Source organism: Melozone crissalis, unplaced genomic scaffold (assembly GCF_028551555.1).
Source record: "Melozone crissalis strain CALT ecotype California unplaced genomic scaffold, PUWL_Pcris_2 ptg000056l_1, whole genome shotgun sequence".
NCBI lineage: Eukaryota > Metazoa > Chordata > Aves > Passeriformes > Passerellidae > Melozone > Melozone crissalis.
This window is the reverse complement of record NW_026535834.1, coordinates 4,647,319-4,668,262: the sequence shown is the minus strand read 5'-3', so window position 1 is coordinate 4,668,262 and position 20,944 is coordinate 4,647,319. Positions and strand designations below refer to the sequence as shown.

At 48.5% G+C, this 20,944-nt stretch overlaps 1 long non-coding RNA gene across 1 annotated transcript; it reads left to right on the top strand.

Annotated features, from left to right (window-relative positions):
• Positions 1-10,721: 10,721 nt before the first annotated feature.
• Positions 10,722-19,864, top strand: LOC128943822 (uncharacterized). The gene is made up of 4 exons (XR_008483768.1): positions 10,722-10,898; positions 12,103-12,225; positions 17,751-17,867; positions 18,666-19,864. It is a non-coding gene; the product is annotated as an uncharacterized LOC128943822 (long non-coding RNA).
• The last annotated feature ends 1,080 nt before the right edge of the window (positions 19,865-20,944 follow it).

Genomic DNA, 20,944 nt, shown 5'->3' with positions numbered 1-20,944 from the left:
ATATGAGTAAGGTTAGCATCTGCACTTACAAATGACAAAGGCTATTAATCCTCATGCTGTAATCCCCAAGCTGTTTGCCAGCTGGCAGCAGGAAGATGCTCCTGCTCAACCCACACAGCTATCCATGTTTTTTCACCTTTGTAAAGCAGATATAGGTCAATATTGCAGCCTCAATAAAAAACTTGGTAGATGCCATTCATCACTTTTGGCATTACAGTTCCTCTGTTCTCCACACAAACCCTCTATACAAATGAAGGGGTAAGAGGAGAGCTCTGGGCTGGGATCTCCCTGTGCTGCTCCTCCAAAACAAAAGGCTGAAGGTGAGATTTTTCTTCCTCTTTTTTGCCCCTGAGTTTGTCCTGGATGGATGAATTTTGAGATCTCTCTGCAAAGCTGAACAACCTTAGCAAAGCTCTGTCACTAGAGCAGGGAAAACCTAATTCTGGGAGAAGGCAGACAAAATTCCAGTGATGGGATGTTTTTTGGTCTTAATTTGGGAACCTGCATAGGATTAGGGTATTGCCTATCACAGGAGCATTAAACCCCTGAATCCTCTGAGGTATCACTGGTGGAGCAGAAAGAAGAGAGCAGGTAGTGAATCAGGTAGGCTGTGAGCCTACCTGTCACACACCAAAAACCTGTATGGCCACTGGGTCACAGTCAATATTGGGCAGCTGGGGTTGGAAATAGTTGAGGGAGAAGCACAAAAACCAGACAGGAGCTGTGAAACTCCATTCAGAACTGTTACTTGTTCATCTCTCAAGGAAATTGGAAAGCAATTTTTTTTGCTGTAACAGAAATCACAGCTGCTTTGGCAGCTGCAGGTGTGAGGAGCTAAGGATGTTTCCTCCTTGCTTTTCTATTTCCTCTGGCTGTGATGGGGGACATAAAATAGACACCAAATACTCTGGAGGTGTTTGGCCCCTGTAGAGTCATTCCCAGTGTGGGCTGATCTTACTGAGAAACAAGAGCCAAAAAACAGATATTGGCCATGGGTGAGGAACAAGGATTCAGGGTTCACACAAAAGCAGGATTCTTCCTGAGCCCCACAACCACTAATTAGCTGTGACATTCAGGGAAGGCACTTCTTGCCAAATACTTCCCTCTCCCTTCATTTCTCTTAGGGTAACTTTGCAAATTTCTCTCTTCATTAACAACCAGGAAAAAAAATTATAATTTTTCCAGCTTCCCTCATCCCTGTTATGTCTTGTTAGCACTTTCCAGGTGTTTTTCCTTCATGCTGTCTCCACCACTGCATCTCCCACCCTCTCATTAATATCTGCAGAGCTCTGGTCCAAGGCAGGTCAGTGCCTGGTAGCAATATTTTATGTTCATGGTGCTCAGGATAAAACCTGTCCTCCAGTCCCTTGTCACTTTGTGGCACCTCAAGCACAAGTTTTCCAATTAAACTGGTATCACATCTCTGCTGTATTCCTCTGCTGGCATTGCTGTGGTTTGTGTCTTGCTGGGCTTTGTTCTCAGCTGTAACTTCATTGACTTTTCCCAGCAGAGAGTTTTGTTTGTCAAGAAGAGTAAATGAAGTAATCATTTGGTAGACTTAGCATTTAAATACTGTGTGACATTTATATGTGTGTGTGTGTGTATATAAAAAATGGTTTTTATGGCAGAGTGCCACGGGGTGTTTGCATGAAGCACATCTCAATGTATATTTGACTGTTGATTTAAATACACAGTATGTAATAAGTTATTTTTAGTGTGTATTGACTTCTTTCTATATTGGAACTATTTACCATCCCTGGCAGGGTTTTGTTGTCTCTGTTGTGGGCACAGCTGGACACTGAGGTGTGTCCTTGTCCTATTTCCTCCTTGTTTTCCATGAGGTGGGATTTGCTCCCCTCAGGAGCTTTGTGGGTGGGCAGGTGTCCCTCCTGGGGTTTGCTGCCACAGGACAGAGTTGTGAGCCTCCTACTGCACCTCCCCCCTGGTGTTTAGGAGAACATTTCATATTTCTCTAGTAGAACATTTCATATTTCTCCTTTCTCTGCTGCCATCTCCTCAGCACAGAGAGCTGGCTGGTGTTTGGAGTGATTCAGCCCTGTGGCTGAGGGAGCACCATGGAGATCTCAGCTCCCTTTCCCAGCCTGAGATCACAGAACCACAGAATGGTTTGGGTTGGAAGGGACCTTAAAAACCACCTCACTCCAACCCCCTGCCATGTGTAATATCCCACTAGACCAGGTTCCTCAGAGCCCATCCAACCTGGCCTTGAGCACATCCACAACCATTCTGGACAAGCACAAAATTTATCTATAAATTGTTTACTTTAAAAAATAACAATACAGACAAATTAATAAGCATGCCACATCCTTATTGGTGCAAAGGCAAGGCTTCTAGAGCTTCCATTTAATGATGAATTATTTTTATGGTAAATAAATCTACAAAGGGAGAACTTTTCCTACATAAGAAACAAATTTATATGTCCTTTTCACTTTTGTAAAGATCAAAGATTTGCACTGAAAATTGTACCTTGAATCTAGTTGCTGAATGGTTGGCATTGACTGGTGAGGGGCCACGGGGATGGTGTGAGCATTGTTTCACTTGCTGGGTATGGGATTGAAAGAGATATCTGCAGTGCAAAACTGTGATAAAAAGATAAAAAGTACAAGGAAAAGATGCTTAGATATTCAGCTGGAAAACTAGTATGGGTTTATTCTTAGCTTTCCATGTATTTGACAATGAAACATTTTTTATTTTACTTAAGTGCTAACGTGCATGATCATACAATATATTGCCTCTTGCTAATTATATGCTGTGTTAGGAATACTAATGTCTGGATGATATCTGACTGGAAAATAAAAATCAGCATTAAACCCAGCTTCTGCAGAATTCTGGGCTGAAACTACCGCTGCACACACACAGCTGTCCACACCTTAGAAACAGTCTTGTTTTGTCATGGAGAATGCTGCTGTTACAGGTTTTATCAATAAAAGAGAAGCAGATGGCTCATGTAGACATGCAAACCCCGCCTGTCTTCCTTTTTGTTCTCTCTGTGGCAGAAAGGAGTGAATATGCATCCAGGAGAGGGGGATGTGCTTTGTTCAGAGCAGGGACGCAGGTGCCTGGTGCATAATGCAGGACTGGCAGGACTGGGAAGTGTCTGCCCTGCCCTTGGTCTCCCTGTCCATCCACAAGGACTCAGGGGCCCTGTGGCAGCAGGATGGGGTGTTCCAGGGGCTGAAGAGATTCCCATCTCCCACTGATGCCTTGGAGTGGCTGTCTGAAACAGAGGCTAGACAAAATGAAGAGAATAAAAGTGGGTATTTATTGAAGGCCTTCACTAGGGACACCTTGGGCAGTCAAGGCCTCTGAGGGGCTACACCCAGGATGGACAATGGTCACAAGTTTTTCATACAGCTACCAGTTTGGTCCATTTCCATATCAGGAGTTGATCCTCCAAGTACAGTTTCAGGTAATGAAGCAATTTACTCCAGGTTTGCCCCCCCAATTCACTGTTGTTTGCATCTCTTGGGGTCTGAGACAATGATGTGTCCTTGGGTTTCAGGCCTAGAGAGGAATTGTTTTGTCTGAACAAAATGGGAGAACAGCAGCTGACAGGCTGTGGAGTTTTAGAGTTACACACTAAAGCAGTACAGTACCTGAAAAATATAAAAGCTAAATACTAAGGCAACACCATCATGTCTCTGCTTCCCTCTGCATAGAGCTGTCCAGCCAACTCTGTGTGGGGAAGGAGAAGTGCTGGCTGTGCCTTTGACATCTGCTCTTCCCTGCTTCCCCATCCAACCCTGGCAGGAGTTGGGGGAGAAGCCCCTCCAGCCCCTCTGTGGTGGTTCCTGCACTCAGCATTTCTCCTGCACACCAGGGATGTGTGGGCACATGGGGTCAGTGTCCCCAGTGTCCCTGCAGTGTGCAGACACCAGCCTTGCTGCCATCCTGGCTCTGTGTGGGGGGCATGGAGGTGTCGGGGTCTCTCACTGGTCAGAATGACCCTGAGAAAAGTTGGAAAGTCTCTTTTACCAGCCCAACGCTTGAAGAAGGAGTCAGAGCTCTTCATTTCTTGGTCTCAAGGTTGTTTATTGTTCCTTATCTATAAAATTATTTCTCCTGTCCTGCTGAGGTCCTCTCAGCAAGACAGTCTAGGGCATTCTGCCTGCCCCCAGGGCAGTGTTATGTCTTTCACTAAAAACCACGTGTACAGTGTTTACAATTACTTTCCAATACCCATCACCTATGTTAGACAGTGAGCTTCTACTCAATCTAAAAGTGCCAACATCACAGCAGGAGATGGAGGCCAAGAAGAAGAAGGAGAAAGGCTGGACATGCCCAGATCCCTCCATCTTGCCCCCTGGACCTCCATTCTAAAACCCCCAAAATCTGCTTTTTCACCTTGTGATAAATTCACAATCATTCTACTTAATTTGTCGTGGCTTGCAGATCTTCATCGAAGGTTGGTAACTTGCTCCATGCCATGCTCCACAGGGGCATCTTGGGCTCTGTGCCAGGGTCTCTGAGCCCCCTGGCAGGGGTCTGGGTTGCTCAGGACAGCCAGAGGGATGTCCTGGGTCCTGACATGGAGGGATACCCCCATCAAATCTGGGGTGGCCACTTGGTGGAAGTGAAGGTAAGAGCTCAAATGGTGAGCTGGAGAGGTGAAACTGGGCCAACAAAGGGTGTGTCAGTGTCTGGTGGCTGCTTTTGTTTGCATCTACCTTTGGCCATGATATATTTATGAGTGGTTTACTTCTGGCAGGTTGCAGTTGTAATTCCTGCCCACATTAAGATGGAGAGCGATAGAAACTAAAAAACTCCCAGATTGGTGACTTTGAACTGGGGTTAGCTTGTTCCTCTCAGAATAGCAGTGCCAGATTTGAGGGAGACATGAGAAACCACGATTTCTGCAGCCCTGCTGGCACCCACAGGGTTGGCTTTCCAGGACCAGCCCTGAAATAGAGTTTCTTTTTCTGGCAACAGTTGGTAGCTTCAGTGCTTGGAAACCTCAGCAAAGGCAGCTGATACAAGACATGTCTGAGGACACAGAAAACCCAACCCAGAGACAGTGGAGAAATGAGAGGCTCAGAGAGAAACTAGGGAGTTTGGAAAAACTCACCCTCCTTGGTGAAAACTGGGATGAAATGCATGTTTTGCTAAGGGCTGATGTTTGTGGGTGTCCAGGCTCAGCTGAGAGGGCTGGTGGGGCTGCAGGGTGGGCTGGAGGCTGCTCTGGGTTGCAGCAGTGCCCCAGCAGCTCCTCCAGGCACAGAGGGGGATCTGCAGAGCCAGGCACTGTCTGCAAGATGCTCAAGATGCCCCTATGGTTTGGGAGCTCAGGTGGGTGCTGCTGCCAGGATCTGAGCCAGTACCAGGACAGCGTTTTCCTGACTTGGTTATTCTAACAGTGCTTCACCCCATGCATCTTCTGAAAACCTCTTAAAATTCTCCCTGCCCAATCAACCAGCCTCAGCTCTGCCACCAGCTCACCTTACTCCTTCCTCCCCAGTAACCCCAGTATGGGATGCAAAGTGACCCCCATGGCAGGGAGAAATGATACATCTGACTCCATTGATATCAGAAGGCCAATTAATCACTTTATTATACTATATTATTCTATACTGCATTATTTTTATTATTATATATTATACTATATTATTCTATTCTACATCTAAACTGAAACTGCACAAGCACTCAACCAAATCTCCTGACTGACCATCAGGACACAGCTTGCAGAGATTGGTCAAGAAAACAAAACACTCACACCACAATCCAATCAAGTAAATTCCTTCAGGGAAATAATCTTCCAACACATTCCACATGTTCCAAAACACAGGAGCAGCAAATGAGCAAAAGAATTGTTTTGATCATTCTTTTCCCTGCTTCTCTCAGGTTCAGAGAATGGGAACCCCACGCCCCAGTGCTGAGGGATGCTGGTGATGGCTCTGGAGGATTTGGGCACTGCTGGGAACACCACACTCACATTGCTGTTCCTGCAGCCTCACCCTGTCCTTGTGGCAGTGTCCTCAGCCTCAGGAGGGTTTTCCCAGGCTGATTCCCAGTTCAGGGCTGACCAGCCCAGGGTTGGTTTCATTCCTGCAGGCAGACTTGCCTGTCACCCTCTGTGAGCCCAGCACACACCAGGATGGAGCTGCTGGCACTGGATTTGGGGAGAGGCAGCTGGGCCATCGGTCTTGGTGTCAGCACCTGGTCAGCTTGGCCCAAATGAGGCTGCCCATTGATTTGGGAGCAAAATCTCAGGTTTGCGCTCTGTGTACAGCAATGCAAGGGCTCAGCACTGCACTTGCTGCTCCTGCTGGGACAGCACTGCTCAGTACGAGCACGTGTGGGCCCCGGCTGTGTTGTGTTTTATCGTTCTGATTATCCTGTCCTTCCTCCAGCTGCATTTTAATTCTTTAGAATGACTTCATCCCTTGGCAAAGCACCAAGTGCTGTTTTGTCAAGACATCCTTTTTTCTTTTTTTTTTTTTTTTTTTATCCTAATTTTGACCACTTGGAAAAGTCACATTTTTAATGTCAGGAAACGAAGTTTTGAATTTCAGCAAAAGAGTGATATCATTTTTCACGAGAGGGTGAAAGCATTCCCACTTCTCAATCAGCTCAGTGGAGGCTAAAGCTGAGCTGTCTGCCATCTGTCTCCTCGCCAGTCTCTCTTCCACCACCATCACTTTTTAACAGGTTGGCCAATTTCAATCACATTTGAGAGCAGGGTAAGTGTCTCAAAGGCAGCTATGCTTCCACAGATTTTGTCAGCTGGCAGGGGATCATTTCCAGAGAAGCAGAAAGGAGTGGGTTTGATGGCCAAGGGTCGGTGAGCTGGTTCATTGTGACAGCTCCAGCTGCCTCTGGTTGAGCTGGGGGTGCCCAAGGGGATGTGGGGGAATTTGGTTGGGGATATGGGGAGAGTGTAGAGGGTAAAGAGCACAGATATGTAGGAAAATGAACTTCATTTTTTCTGCTGTTCCCCAGATTGCTTCAGAAGGTTTTAAAAAGTTTTTCTCAAATGTAAAAAGGTAAAAGAAAAAAAATAAAATAACATATTTTCTTGTACAATGAGTTGGAAGATAGAGGTGGAAAATAGTGTTCTATACAGAAAGAACAGAAAGAGCTGTCTGCATTTTAGATAGAGGCAGGATTAGCCTCTCAAGGCATCTGGTCCCTCTGAGGCTGGCCAACCACTGGGAGGCTTGAACAGGGTCCAGAAACCGGAGCCACTCATCTTCATTTGCTGTGACAAGCCAATGGCTGGGAGAGCTTTGGAGGGTCTGTGTCTGAGTGGGCCAGGCCAAGGATAAAACCCAGCCCAGGATGCAGCTCCTCACATCTGAAACTTCTCAGGTACAGATGCAGAACATTTTGGGTGTATTTTATCTTTTGAAAATGCCTTCTGCACGCTGTGTTTAGAAATGCAGCACCTGTGTAGGTACATGCAGCCTGGGAGGGCTGGTGCTTTTATACACACATCTTTGGAATGTTTGGTGCTTGAATGCAAAAGGATACATTAATTTAATTCAGTTTTTTAAACACTTGACTTGCGAAGACATAACTGCTTTGAAATTAAGGAACTGATTTTTTTTCCCCCTAATTCTGTGAGACAGTTAAAGTAAATGCAAGTGTTCCAGGGTTTTATATTTCCAACTGCTCTAAACCATTTAAAAACATGTATTTGTTATAGCACTGAATATGTCAGGCAATCCTGCTTTCGAAAAACTCAAATGAAAGGAAAAAGCTGCTCTTCTATTTTCTGCCTGTCCAGGTTTTATCTTGTGCAGCACACATTTAAAAATCTTATCTTCTCAAATAATATCCCTGTCAATAGAGACTTTGGTCCCAGCTCATGGGTCTGTTTAATTTCTGCTGCACTAAAACAGTGTGTGAGTCAGCTGGGCAGTGATTCCTGACCAGGCAGAGGGGAAAACTCCTCTCAGACAAGGAGGGAGGTGATTTCTTGAGCTTCCATGGCAGGAGGAAGGAGATGGATGGGATGGGATGGGATGGGATGGGATGGGATGGGATGGGATGGGATGGGGCATCTCTTCTTCCTGATGGAATTTTCTTTGAGCCAACAGAACAGAGCTGGTTTACACTGGCAGGGGATCTGCTTCCCTGCACTCTCTGCCCCCTTGGAAAGTGGGCAAGGAAAAGCAGCTAAACTCGGATTGTGGAAGAATTTCCTCAGGGCTGATCAGGGGATGGAAACACTTCTTGGATCCAGCTGACCTTTTGGTTGTGTTATTATTGCCTGCTAGTAAGTCCTGTTTTTGTGCTGACAGGAGAGGGGAAGGTGTGTCTTTGCAGTAGGAATTGTCTTGAATGTTAAAAAAAATTACAGTAAATTCCACAGAGATTGGAGTGAGTGATGCTGTCATTCATTCAGCTCTTAGGCATGGAGTAGGTGCTCCTGTGTCTTCCTTTTCTATCTCTGCTCACAGAAGGGATGTTACTGAATTAATTACAACATTTTTGTGAAGAGCTGAAGAATTGCTCAAGTCCTCGATTCAGCAGTAGAGAAATGTCAGATTCACCTCACAGTAAATGTAACATTACACCAACCTGAACTACTGCTACTGACAGCATAATAATAAGGCAGGTAATCCAAATCAATTAAATTCTAGTGCCTTCCTATTGTCCTGGAAAATTCAAATTTGAAATTAGTTGGAGTTTCATTTGACTTCTCAATAAAAGAAGCAGAGATTCAGAGATAATTTGAAGTAAATATGTGGCCCTGAGTGGTCTTTCCTCAAGCTGTAGGGACCAGGGGAGCCACGTGCGCCCATGTTTGTGCACACTGAGTACCAAATGCAGCCAGGGGATCCAAATCAAAGGGAATAACTGGTCTGAGGCTGCTGCACTGACATGTGCCAGGTGAGTCTCAGGCTTGCCAAGACCCAGTTTGTTAAAATTTGGGTGAGATATTGATCCAGGTGGGTGCCAAATGCAGTGTGCCTCCATTCCCACTGTCTAAGAAGGAGGAGGACAAAGCCTGGCTCAAAATCCTCTGCAGAACCTTCATGGAGTAATCAGAGGGAGGGGAACTCCTGTGTCCTTCCAGCAGTGACATGACCTGATAGAATATGCATTAGGCATCTTACAGATCCCAGAGGAACAGGGAATTGCTCAGGATCTTCAAAGGCTGTCAAAATGAATATGTTCCCATTGCACCTTGCCTTGTTTTTGGCACTGTCTGAGCCTTTGAGTCACCTTTAGTACCAGGATGGGAGGGGGCAGTGGCTGTTTTGGAAGTGTTCAAGGTAAGGCTGGATGGGGCTTTGAGAAACATGGTGTAGTGGGAAGTGTCCCTGCCCATGGCAGGGGATGGGAAAAGATCATCTTGAAGGTCCCTTCCAACCCAAACCATTCTGAGATTCTCTGGGCTGGGCTGAGTGCTTGGATAGGGAGGGCATGAACGTGAGTCTGTCAGGAGCAGTGGTGTCATTCAGGGTAGTTGTGAGGAAATGGACACAGCTGGCAGGTGCAGAGGAAAATTTTTTGTCTAGAGATGTTTCTTCTTGCAGAGAAGAACCCTTGGTGCTGGGGCTGATCTGAGCCAGTGCTGTACCAGTAACTCCAGTGCAGCCATTGGCACCAATCTGGCTGTCCAGAAAATCACATCTTGTGCAACTCCAACACTCAAGTGGGAGTGACCCACTTCTTCCAGGGAAGGTCTCTACACATAGCTGGTGTATTTTAAATTTTTTCTAAAAACTTTCTTATCTGCCAGTATTTACATACAGAGCTAGGCTTTCAGGAAAAGGGATTTCCCCTCTTTCTGTACACTGTATTATACAGGTAAGATTTTGCTGACTCCTTTTAATGTTTTTTCTGAGCCTTTCTGGGTGGACCCTTGGTTGTGAGGGCAGACTGAGCCTGGTATCCCACCTATTGCCTTAAGGAGTGTGCTCAGCAGTAAAATCTGTCTGAGATGCAGGAGCTGTCCTACCCCACAGTGACCTGCTCTTTTATTTGAGAGGAGGTCTGGGTAGTATTGCTGTGCAGCTTTTTATCCTCCAATAATCCAATTTCTGGCCATGGGATCATGGGTGTGCCAGGGTGGGACCCAGGGCACCGTGGTGGAACATCCCAAAAGCTCAGGGGAAAAAGTGGGCCAGGATCTGATGGAGGGAAAAGGGAGAATCATAAATCAGGAGGGAAGAGGAACATGACCCAGTAAGAGAGCAGAAGGTCATGTCCCAGTAAGGAACATGACCCAGTAAAGGAGCTGGTCTCTGCCAGCAGGACCGAATTGGAGTCCTCTCCCTGCAGCCCTTCCAGGCACTGGGTTGTATTTCTCCCGGTCTTTCCCTGAAGAGCAGAGCTCTCCCTCTCAGTGCCGCAGCGAGCGCCGGGCGCCTCCGCGGCTGCCGGCCCGCTCCGCGCATCCCTCAGCCAGCCCTGAAGGGAGCTTTTATGGTCCCCTCGCCCTCCCCATCCCCGGGCTGCTCCCCCCTCCCTGTTCTGGCAGCTCCTCACCGCCTGTCCCGCTCTGAGCCGCGGCACCCGCTCCATCCTCCGGCTCACCCCGCAGCCCGGCCCGGCGCGGAGCATCCCGGTGGCGGTGGGGACCCGCTCCTCCCTCCTCCCCTCCTCCTTCTCCCTTCCTCTCCCTCCCTCCCTCCCCGCGGCCTCGAGTCGCGCCAGTGATGGAGAGAGCGTCACCGTCTCCTAGCAGCGCTCCTAGCAACGCTCCTAGCAACCGGGCAACATCTGCTCCCGCTGGACCAATCCGCGCGGGGAACATCTGGGCACCCACCTCCGCGGGCTGCGGCCGGGAGGTGATGCGCTCCTCAGTGGCTGCAGGGACCCGCAGGAGCCGCCACCGCCGCCGCCAGCAGCACCGCCGCCACCTCCGCCAGGAGCAGCGAGGGAAGGACGGAGCAGCGCTCCCTCCCTCTGGAGCCGGGGCTCGCTGGGTGAGTGACACCGAGCCCGCGGTGCCCGGGGACAGCGAGATGTTGTTGCCGTGTCAGGGAGGTGGTGCGGGGCTTTACTGGCGGGATCTGCTCCGGAGGGTTTAGCAGGTGGCTGCTGGCGTGCAGAGGAAGTTTTGCGTTTGTTTGGGAGCTCCCGTGGCTTTGCTGCAGCGCGGGAGAGGGACGAGCCGGGGGAGGCTCCGCGCGTCCCGCAGTGCCACGGGCAGAGGTGCTGCTGCTCTGCCGGACTCTAGAAAAGGTCATTTCCATCAGAGTCCTCTTTTTACGGTCAGAGCTGAACTCTGCAAAGTAACCATAGCTCCTCTTTCCATCGCCTGTTAATGCTGTCATCCTCTGGGATGACACAACTGTCTAAATTTAGTTGTCTTATAGCTGCGAGACACGAGTACACACACAGAGCAGCTCTCCTTTCCTTTCTCTCTTGCAGCATTTAGACATGTCTAATTTCGTTCATGGGCTCAAAAACTCTGAGTGCCTCTGGCACACACGTGTAAAAGTGCAGAGTTTAGGTGTACACATGTATCTGTGGTGGTTTTTTCCCCCATGAGAGTGGGAGATGTTCTTACTACAGCGTGCCAAATACTTCACCCGGAAGGCAAGGCATCAGCCTGGAAAATGTATGTCAGGCAAACTCTGAAATGTGCACCCTGTTAAAGAGAAACGGGAATCTGACTTTCCCCAGACCTGTGCTGCTCTGCAGGCAGTGTGAGTGTGTATGATAGAGAATTAATGCTGCTACTCAAAATAATGGCATGGTTTTAATAGCAGCCCTTTAGCTTTCCTCTGAGGTTGACAAGAATTAATGGAGAAAATAATGTGCCATTTTAAGAGGTGATTGGGGCAGAATTAATGTTCTAGCTCCAGAAACATCCGGATATTTAGAGGAGCAAGCTGTATTTTTGCAGCATTTGCTCTGAGTGGATTATAGCTACACCACTGAGAGACTGAAATGTTTTTTTTCTTAATGTTTTATCTGCTTTCCTGATGTGTGAAAGGGACTCCAGAAAGCAAGGTCAAAGTTAGAGAATTGGGTGTAACAGCAGAACTCTTATTTATCCCTGTTACTAAGCCCTGTGGGGATGCTGAAATAGCACTTTGTCCTCGTGTGGTCCAGCTGCTCGCCGTGTTTGTCCTGATTTTGCCACCTGAGCCATGAGTGTTTCTCCTTGATCCACCACGGCAGGTGACCCTTCAGCAGTGCCGTGCTGCCAGAAATGCTCGCTGAGCCCGTGCGAGGGGGAAATCTTACCAGAACTGCTGAGATTACCCCAGAACGACCCTTTGCAGACTGACTCCGCACCCTCAGGTAACGAACAAGTTTGCAAACTTCAGCTGCTTGGGCGGAGTGAGGGAATTTACCGAGATTAATGTCGAAACGGGGTGAACCTGGAATTATTAATTTATTCTGTAGGGGAAAGCAGTGGGACTCTGAGGAGGGAGACAGGAATAGTCACTCAGCCATTAAGTCTCATGCCTTCATGCCCTCACGAGGGCCATTCAGATGCTTGTGCCTTGTACACATGTGTGCCCAGGGAGCATCTGCAATTAGGGAGCTCTGCAGAGCAATCAGCAAGCTAAAAGGCGGTTTTAAAGTGCAAAGCCAGCAGACAGGAGTGCGGCTGGGGGTCCCCAGCTCCCCGTGAGGCAGTGAAAGGGGGCTTGCTCTGCCTGATAAGGCTCGATATGCTAGGGGGGCTCGATATGCTTAGAAGGGCTGCCATCGATTGGCAGCCGTGTGAAATCCCGGTGCTGGCATGTGTTTTCGATCCACATGTTCATCTGCCCGTGGTCTGGTAGCTTTGCATGATCAGCTGGGAATCCCACAGTGGGACCAGCTGCTTGTGCTGCCCTAGGAGAGGAGAAAAGCGGCAGCAGAGCATGTGAAAGCAGGAGCACGTTTCAGCTGAGCACCCCCTAATTGCGACGGCTCCGAAGGTTGGGGACGGGGGAGTTTGTCACCGCACTTTGACAGCAGCAGCAAGGACACGATGATGCGTCCTGCCATGTCAAAGTCACATCTCCTGCTGATGATAAAGGCCGGTTTCTGTGTGCTCAGGAGCCTCAGGTTTTGTGTTTGAGCACACAGGGGATGCTCGGTGAAGGTCTTCGGCTCAGGCAGCCGTAGCTCGCATATTGATCGCTCTCCTTCAGGCTGCGATGGGAACCCTGCAGGGCAGCGGCACATTTGAGTCACCAGCCCGGCGGGGCCGGCTCCGTGCTCACCCCCTGCAGGTGTCTGCATCAACAACCAAACAGCATCGATTCGGACGAGCCCTTTCTCTGCAGCGCTGAGCAGGCAGGGAGGAATTTTCCTCCCGAGGAAAGGCAGGGAAGGTGCAAGAGCAGGCAGGTGAGGGGATGCTGCCGAGGGCTCATGTAACAAGTTCTGTGACGGGGCTTGCAGATCCCTCTCTGCTGTTTGAGATGCAAGAGCACACGCTCAGGTGTTGTTTTTTTTTCCTGGATGTTCAATTATTTTTTAAACCCCGTTCTAGCTCCTGTCTCGGGTAGACTGGAAATCGCCCGGCATTAACTCATGCCGAGGAGGGGCTGCTGTCACCGGGGCGATGCAGGAGCGCAGCTGAAGCGACTTTGCTGCAATTTGCAGTTCAAACGGGAAGTTGCCAAGATATAAATCTATTTCCAACCCGATTTAGATAAGACAGACCTCTGTCCAAACACGCCTAATAACTCTGCGAGTACCACACCACAGAGCGCCACAATCATTCCCGGAGAAACAAACAGGAACAGACACATTTTGCTCTGTTGAAATTACAATTAAAACCCTGGCGAAGCTGACCCTGAGAGCTCTCAGCCTGAGACAGAGGCAGCCCTTTATCTATTCCCCCACTGCCGCGAGTGGGATTTCTACTCCGAACTCCCATTAGCGCTAATGGCAGCTCCAGCCGGTGTGCCCCGCATTCCGGGATGCAAACCCCGGGCATCCCTGGGGCTGCCGATCCCACGGTGCAAATTGCACCGAGCCCTCGGGGAGCAGCGCAGGGCTCGGGGCTGAGCGCTGCCGGGATGCTGGATGCGTTTTCCCGACGCTCATCCAGGCTGGGAGGACAAAGCTCAGCTCGGGGCTGAGCGCTGCCGGGATGCTGGATGCGCTTTCCCGACTCTCATCCAGGCTGGGAGGACAAAGCTCAGGCTGGGGACTCAGCGCTGGGCTGGTTGGGAGGTTTTTGGCCCCGTGCCTTGACTTGTGGTGAAGCGCTGGAGAAAACGTAATGTGATTAAGATGTATCTGTCTCTGAGCTGGAGTGAGGCAGAGGCAGTGACTCACAGCACCTCGCTGGAGCTGTCAAAACACTTGGCTGGCGAGAATAGCCTTCTACACAGAAAGCACTGATTCAATGTGTTTATATTTAAACAAAACGCCAAGGGTCTGATTCACTGCGGCATTACTACAGCCCCGGGTGGCTGTAACCCCGGCCAAGCAGCTCCCAGGCACGCACAGAGCCACAGAGAGCTGATTTCCAGTGAAGATTAGAGAAAGACTGGGTCCTTGGGAGCCTCCTGCATGGAGAGGGGTCCCTGGAGGGCTCAGCATCACTGCTGGTGTTGAGGGCACGGCTGGTGCTGAACCTGCAGGCAGATGTGTGGGCACCAGCAGCAGCCAAAAGAGATGATGGTGATGGAATGAGGGGTGGTGGGATGGCAGCTGCACTGATCACAAGAGCAGACCCTGAACTCCTCTAGAGCAGCCCTGGGATGGGACTTGGGTGCCTCCAGCTCCCTGTCTGACCCTGCAGGTGTGCAGGCAGCACCCTTTGCTCCTGGGGAGCTGAGCTGAGCCACCTGTGACAGCCCCTGGAGCTGCTGAGCTGGGAAGTGGGTGCTCCAAGCTCTGCAGATTTGGAGCTGCTGGGATTTGCTGACAGATGGTGTGGTGTTGAGCAGCTTGGGGCGACTTTGCTCCTCAAATGTAGTCTTTCATTTAAAACTGGGAACACATTTCAAGCCAAACTTACAGAGCCTAGAGATGCTCTTGGTGTTTGCTCGGTTGTTGTTTCTCTTCCTTGCTCCTAAACTGAGTTGTGGGTGTTGGGGTGAGGGGGTTGTGACAACTTTGCTGCTTTAGCTGACGTAAGGAATTTCAATTCAGCCAACCATTATTTAGGAATTTAAATTCTGCCAGCCAGGGGTGTGTCACAGGCTGGTGCTGAACCTAAACCCAGGAAGGGGGTGCCAGCTGGGTGCTCAATGAACCCTCTGCCAGGATGGTCATGTGTGTCCCTCAGCAAAATACAATTTTTCTCTCTGCTCCTGCCAGCCAGCCCGTGGCATGTGCAAACCCACAGCCCTTCTTCCCTCCCAGCCACAGGCTGCCAGAGCCCCTTCCCTTCCCTGATGTCTCCTGCACCAGGTGTGCTCAGGGGATGCTGAATTTCAGTCACCCTCCATCTCTGGGGCAGGGAGAGGAATTCCCGTGGCCTGGACCAGCAAGGGAGAGTTTTGCATGGAGCTGGGGGAGCTGCAGAACTGAGCTGAGATGCTCTTTATGCTGTGGTTGTCTGTGCTGCCCCTGCACTCAGGGTGATTTTCTGCTTCCTCTGCACGCAGGCTGTGCTTCCAGCCTTTTCCCTGAAAAGCACTAGGGAGTGTGTTTTAGCATTTAGAGGTTTGGTTTGAGGAAGGGACCTACCTGTGTGCTGGCTTTGGCTCCTTTCCCAGCCTTGACAGCCTGGGTGGCTCTGGGAATGTCACTTCATCTGTCTGTACCTTTGTTTTCCTCAGAGCAGTGTGAGGAAAGCTGAAATGTTCTCCCATCCCGTGGCACTGGGAGATGAATGCATTTGTTGTGCTCAGGTAACACAGCACAGTGAGGTTTCACCTAGGAGAATACGATATCAGAGTAATTAAATATCCAGGCTGCCCAGGCTCTGGGGTAACTCAAATATTGGAATGAAAGCTGCAGGCAGAGGAGGTTGCTGCACATGAATTTAAAGCTGTGTTTGCAGCTGTGCCAGTAGAGGGGTGAAGACCACCGCCCTGCCCTTGCTCTTGAGAGCTGAGCTGGGTGCTGGGAGCATCTCTGATGTGTGTGAGGGTCCAAGGCAGCAAGAACCTTGGCAGCCTGGCAGTGTGGTCCCACTGTAAGAGCAATAGTCCCTTTCCTGGAGAAATGCTGCTCTGAAGTGCAGCCCATGGCCTGATGGGTCCCAGGGCAGGGCTGAGGGGTCTTGACTCCAAATGGGGTTTCAATCCACCTGTCAGTTTTCTGCACACACCTGCAGAATCCTTCATCTCCTTCTCCATTTTCTCCTTCATCAGAAAAACCTCCATCCTTAAAATTCAGTGAGAAAATGCAAGGATCCTCTCACTGAAGGAATTTCTTCTCCAGCCCCTTCTTGTGGGTTTTTGATGTAGAAGGAAGGGAGGACATGTTGCTCCTTCCTGCCAGTGAAGGAGAGATGCTGTCAGTGCCTGGAATGGTTCTGTGGGTATCTCAGCACCCCCAGCAGCAGCTGAGGCTCAAGGAGCCCCTCATGCCCCATGGAAGGATCCTTCCAGCAACACGAGGTCTGTGTTCTGGCTCTGAAATACAATATTGCTTTTCTATTGTGTCAGGGAACCAAAGCCTTTATTTCTTCAGAAAATCAAAGTTTCAAATGCTCCCATAAAGAGATCTCAATTTGGGGGAGAAAATATTTTCCATAGGACCTGGTGTCTCTGGATACTTTCTTTTCCTGGATTGCCTTTAGACATCAGTACAATAAAGTTTGGGTGTTTTTTCCGGGTTTTTTTGTTTGTTTGTTTGTTTGTTTTGGTTTTTTTTTTTCATTTTTGTTTGGTTGGTTTTGGGGTTTTTTTGGTGGTTTTGTTTATGGTGGGTTTTTTTGTAGTTTTTTGTGGTTTTTTTGGTTTTTTTTTAATTTTTTTAAAGTACATTTAAAAGCAAATAACATAAATTTCTTGTAAAAAGGAGGGTTTGGGAGGAGGTTGTGCTTCCCAGAACTGCACAGGGTCCTGGTGTTTTGTGGTGAATAGCCAAGCAAAGCCCAGTCCTGGCTGTCACAGGGACCCAGTGCTCTCCAGGCTGAGTACCACTGGAATTATGCACCTCATTAAGATGCTGAATTAGCACCATGTCACCTTTCCAGGGAGATGAGCAAGCTCAGATGAGGCAGCCCAGAGAGCCCTGGTCCTCTGGAGGAACAGACCTCCCCATGGCTCCTGCCACAGGACAAAAGCCCAATAAATTCCTTTTCTTATCCCAAATGTTGACTCTCCATCCTCTGTGCCCTGCAAAACTGAAGCCACCCGGAGTACAAACCCACCCCACCACCCTCCCACTGAACCGGGGCTCTGCTGCTCTTCTGAGACAACACCACCATCTAGTGAGAGCACTCTGCATTGGTTTTCCAGGGAAGCCACGGAGCTCCGTGTGTGATGGATGGAAATCAAACCCCAATCCTCACCCACCCCACCCCCCCCCCAGCAGGGCACAGGGTGTCCTGTCCTGCACTCAGGTGCCCCATCCTGGTCAGGGACATTCCCACCTCGGGCATCTCCTGCCTGCTCCGTGGGGCTGTGGCTGCCCTGACACCCGCTCAGCTGTAGGACAGGAGACCCTGCCTGTGCCCAGGGCTGTGGTGGTCACTCCAGAGAGGGGACAGGGGCTGGCTGTGCTGGCAAAGCTCAGGGTGGCTGTTTCAGAGACAGCCTCACATTTGCCGGCCTCTCAATTATGATTCCAGCAGGTTGAGGGCTGCAGGCTGATTGTTGAACCCCTCTGGATCCCTCCTTGCCCTGCACACTCCAGACTCTGATGCTGCAGCCACCCTGGCCAATGCTGACTTTTCTTTTTCCTCTTTTGTGCAGAGCTGATCTGATCGGGGCCTACCAAAGACATTAACGACGTCGAAAGTAGCTTACTTTAAGAGAAAATATGCAGAAGAAGAACATTTACATCAAGATTACCATGAGTATTGTCCAAAAGTGAGTATCTCCCTCTCTCCAGACCCCAACACTTCCCCTAATTTCATTCCTTGAAAGATTACCATGAGTATTGTCCAAAAGTGAGTGAGTATTGTCCAAAAGTGAGTATCTCCCTCACTACAGACCCCAACCATTCCCCTAATTTCATTCCTTGAAAGATTGCCATGTGTATTGTCCAAAAGTGAATATCTACTTCATTCCAGACCCCAACCCTCCCCCTAACTTCATTTCCTTGCAAGATTATCATGAGTATTGTCCAAAAGTGAGGACCTCCCTCACTCCCGACCCCTAATTTCATTCCTTGAAAGAAATTATCACCCTCAGTCCTTCCCCCAATTTCATTCCTTGAAAGATTACCATGAGTATTGACCAAAAGTGAGGATCTCCCTCACTCCAGACCCCAACCCTTCCCCTACTTTCATTCCTTGAAAGATTAGCGTGAGTATTGCACAAAAGTGAGTATCTCCCTCACTCCAGACCCCTAATTTCATTCCTTGAAAGAAATTATCTCCCTCACTGAGAGGAGATCCCCAATTTCATTCCTTGAAAGAAATTATCTCCCTCACTGAGAGGAGATCCCCAATTTCATTCCTTGAAAGAAATTATCTCCCTCACTGAGAGGAGACCCCCAATTTCATTCCTTGAAAGAAAGTATCTCCCTCACTCTTTCCCCTAATTTCATTCCTTGAAAGATCACCATAAGTATTGTCCAAAAGTGAGTATCTCCCTCACTCCAGACCCCAACCCTCCCCCTAATTTCATTCCTTGATGCTAAAGACCCACCCATTCACTCCCCAGCACCTGATACTACCAGAGGACCGGACTTGTATCCTAAAACTGTCTCTGCAGAAGCTGCGCTTCCTGGACGACCCCGAGGCCTATCTCCGTAGGTCGGTATTAATTAACAATCTGTTGAGGAAGATCCACCTAGAGACAGAGAGGGAGAGCTATGAATACTTTAAGGAGGCTCCGTGCTGTAGGACTGCCTACTCTGACGCACGAAAACGGCTGAAGCTGATGGTGCAGGAGTGCTGTTCCCAGTCGCTCTATTATGAAGAGCTGCACTCGTATCGCATCGTGCCTTACTCCGCAGAGAGCGCCGTCTACGGCATGGGCTACACGGGCAGCCACCTGGAGCAAAATCCTCAGTTGCTTATTTATAAAATGAATTAAAAAAGTAGCTGTTAGACCCACTGATGTTTGTTTCTGAATGCTTGGACTGCTTGTTGAGGTGTTGAGGTGAGGCACTGATTGCAGAGGTGTTTGCGATGATCATTGGGAGGCGGAGAGGGAGCTGAGTGGAAGGTGCTTTGGATAATGCTCTGTTAACCCCCGGTGTGAAGCACCTTGCTGTGCACACAGAAAGGTGCAAGACAGAGGTCCTAAACCTGCAGAGACTGCGTGCAAGGCGGTTTGTAGAAACAAAGCTGCACTTGAAGTCACCTGTGTGTAGATACGGATGCTCCCAATCCCTTTCGCAGTTAAATTCCGCCATCCCCGGTGCAAGGGGAGCCCCCAAAGCAGTGGAGTAGTCTAACAGTGAGGAGTAAAACACAAGTTATCTGCTATAAAATTATAGACAGAAAGTTTCTTTGAGAATTGCTTTGACCATGAAGGAGTCAGTGCCAAAGGAATCAGTCTTTAGCTTAGGATTTTCAGAGACTGAACTCGCTTGCTACTTACAGACACTCTGTACTGAGATTTGCAAGGGTTTGTGGGTTGGTTTTTTTAAAAAATAATTGCATTCACTTTTTACTTATATTATCTCTTAGCTGGTATCTACTTTGCTATTTTAATGCAAACCAGAATGACTCACAGGAAAGATTGTTTCTTCAGCCCATCATCAGTGTTCCCTTAACTTCATTTGCCTCTTTCCCTAGCTGTTTCCCTGAATACTTCTTTGCATGCTAATTTGCTGTTTGGCCCGAGGTTCACACTGGTGCTAGGGAATAGACAGCAATTTCTTTTTATGTGGACTATAAAAGGCAGAAAAACAATGATAACTCTCATAGATAGAGAATGAATGTATCTGACAGATGATGGTAAGACCTCAGAGGCTCTCCTGATAAAACTGCTCAGCACTAGTAATAATGTTTCAGGTTAAGTGAAATGTCTAATTTCAATCTGGGAATTAACTTTAAAATATGTAAATATATATATTTCACAAGCTATGGCATGTGGGATGTTCAGCAAACGGAATGACTACAAGTGGAAAGTTTCACAGCTGCCAAAGCTACGTCATGAAAATACCAAAGAGTAACATTAGGGAAAGGATGATGCTCCAGCCATGGGGCCAGAAGCAGAGATTGCACTATAATCTGGGGGAATGTGATTAATGAGCCTGTAAATTAGCTGTCAGGGACCTGCATCCCAGAACTGCTGAACAAATACACGAGATGGTTCAAAGTCTGTCAAAGTCCTGCAGGTCTGTTGGCTTTGCCTCGCTGGCTATCACCACTTTAAAGCTTTAAAACAAAGTAAATAATAGTGCACACTCAGCTGGAGGCAGATATATATATATACATATATATCTAAGAACCAAATTTTTTATTTGTTTTGAAAGGCTTTGCTCTTGCAGATGTGGCTGATGCTATTTCTAAAGCATTATATAGTGTGAACAAATGCTGTGGCTTGCCAGGAATGTGCTTTTTGTGTCAGATTCCTCCTGTCACCCTGCTCAGAGCACCCTGGTCGTGTGTCACACATATCATCACAGCTCCCAGGCACGTGTTAGTGCTGGAGGAAAGGCAAAAGCAGAAAGGTGTGAAGAACAAACTTAACTCTGGTGTCAGTAGTTAGAAGTCACTACAGGTTTAGGAGACAGAAAGACACAGTAAAATCCAGATTTTTTTTTAATAAAAAAAAAAATTAATGTCAGCAGTGTAATTCAAAACAAGGATAACCTGCAAACTGGAGAATATAAACATCTCAGACACTGTGGGAAGGCTGAAAAAGCAGGGCAGTGCTGTTTGGGAGGTGCTGCTAGTCATGATGAATGTTCAGATCTCTGTTTTTGCTTTGAGACAAGTCATATTTACTTATCTCTTAGAAAAGGCTGTCTTTCAATCCTCAGCCAG